This window comes from Lemur catta, chromosome 1 (assembly GCF_020740605.2).
Source record: "Lemur catta isolate mLemCat1 chromosome 1, mLemCat1.pri, whole genome shotgun sequence".
NCBI classification, from domain to species: domain Eukaryota; kingdom Metazoa; phylum Chordata; class Mammalia; order Primates; family Lemuridae; genus Lemur; species Lemur catta.
Genome location: NC_059128.1, coordinates 75,449,935 through 75,452,450, shown reverse-complemented (window position 1 = coordinate 75,452,450; position 2,516 = coordinate 75,449,935).

Sequence of the window (2,516 nt, the reverse complement as noted above, 5' to 3'; positions counted from 1 at the left end):
TAAGGATCGTCCTCTTCCCTTTTCCCCTAAAGACTAATTCAAACTGGGAGTTGCCGCCTTCTTTGCCAGATAAAAAGGACTACAACTCCCACGAGGCAGTGCAAGGCGTAGGACTATATCTCCCAGTATGCACGGCGGGCACCGCGGCTTCCCACCTTCAGCCCTTCTGGGAAGTAGCCCAGTTTTAAGATCTCTTGTTTCTGCGGTATATGTATGTGGGTCTCTCTGAGCCTTCTGACTCAAATTCCAGGAGCCAGGTGCTTTCCAGGCCCCCTGGTGGTGGAGGAGCTGAGGAAGCTCGATTTAGAACTGGGAAATGGAGCTAGTGGAGAGGAGAAAGAAATGGCTGAAATATTAGTCAGTGTGTGGTGCTTTACTGGAGATTTGCACAACCCCGAAAAAGGAGGCATTGAATTTGATAAGATAAACCTTATCATGGTTTACCGTAAAGTTTGGCCTGTGATTCTAGTTTTAAAGGCCGAGTAAGATTTCCCAGGCAAAGAAATGGAAGACATAAGCAGACAGAGCATTACGGGCATAAGAAACGAACAATGTGTTTAAGGAGTAGTATTCTCTGATATCACAGAGAGGAAAAGTACCATAACGGGTGCTGAGACTGCAAACTTAACGTTTGGTTCAGGCTATGAAGAGGCTTAAGATCATGTAAGGAGCCTTTATTCTTAAGGTAATGGGGAAAATCACTGAATGATTTTAAAAAGACGACTCCTATGGTTAGATTTATTTTGCCCCTACTACTACTACTTTATATTTATGGAATTCTTTAAAGTTGAAAAGGTTTTTATACAACCGTCACGCCATTATCTTGTGGCATTGAAGGACAGATTTTAGGAGAGTGAGAGTGAAGACAGCAAAAAACTTTTACGAAACTTGCAATATTTTAGGCAAGAGATGAATGCTTGAATTAAAACAATGACAGAGAGAACTGACTCAGGAAGCTTTCTGAATGTAGAAACAACCTGTTAGGGATGTTCCTACCGAGGGCTAAGAAAGAATTAAGATAGATTTTGAAGTAAGGGTTTATTTTACTTTCCAAGGGAGGAAAGGGCACAACATGAAAGGAAGAAGGAATGCTGGCCCAAGGATGAGTGTCTTTTTATGAATGGGCTTTTTATTGCAGTTAGAAAGAGCAGAGCAGTTGTTTTTGCAAAATGACAATGGAAGGCAGTTGTTTTCTCTTAGGCTGGTTTTATCTGACTTTTCAGAATGTGGTCTAGCAGATGCTGAGGGGCTACAGTGCCCTTTTCTTATCTGCTTAGTACTCTTCCAGTTCTGCAAAACCACCTCTTAAAAAAAACAAGCCACAGGTGGTCAAGCAAGAAGCAAACAATGGGGGCCAGTGAACCATTGTGTGCAGTGATGGTTTTTTTTTTTTTTTTTTGAGACAGAGTCTCGCTCTGTTGCCCGGCTAGAGTGAGTGCCGTGGAGTCAGCCTAGCTCACAGCAACCTCAAACTCCTGGGCTTAAGCAATCCTACTGCCTCAGCCTCCCGAGTAGCTGGGACTACAGGCATGCGCCACCATGCCCAGCTAATTTTTTCTATATATATTTTTAGTTGGCCAGATAATTTCTTTCTATTTTTAGTAGAGACGGGGTCTCGCTCTTGCTCAGGCTGGTCTTGAACTCCTGAGCTCGAGCGATCCACCCGCCTAGGCCTCCCAGAGTGCTAGGATTACAGGCGTGAGCCACCGCTTCCGGCCTGCAGTGATGGTTTTATATTAGATGATTTACTAGCAATGCTGTCCCTTCACTAAGAGTGATTATACCCCATAATATTCTGAAATTTAAAAAATAATAATAAAAATAAAATTCAAAAAATAAATAAAAATTTTTAAAAAGTAATTATTATAGATAGTACCTGGGATAATAGTGAACTGATTTCCATATTAAAGCTATCCTCTTTTGGCCAGGTGCAGGGGCTCAAACTTGTAATCCTAGCACTCTGGGAGGCCCAGGTGGGAGGATTGCTTGAGCTCAGGAGTTCAAGACCACCCTGAATAAGAGGGAGATCTGGTCTCTACTAAAAATAGATAAATTACCCAGATGTCGTGGCATGTGCCTGTAGTCCCAGCTACTCAGGAGGCTGAGGAAGGAGGATTGCTTGAGCCCAGGAGTTTGAGGTTGCAGTGAACTACAGTGATGCCACTGCACTCTACCTAGGGCAACAGAGCAAGACTCTGTCTCCCCCTCCTCCAAAAAAAGCTATCCGCTTTTGCCTTCTGACCCAAAGTTGGCCAATGATATTCCTCCTCCTGGAAATTTGGATTTGGGATTTAGAGTCTAGTCAAGTCTGAGCTCAGCAATTTGAAAAGGCAGAGTACACAAGTAGCTGTATGTGGATGTATAACCAGAGAAAACTACATCTGCAGAAAGATTAAGAAATTGAGATCCTAAGAAATGGGAGAAGGCCAGGCGCAGTGGCTCACACCTGTAATCCTAGCACTCTGGCGGGAAGATTGCTTGAGCTCAGGAGTTGGAGATAAGAAAGTGGGAGAGAG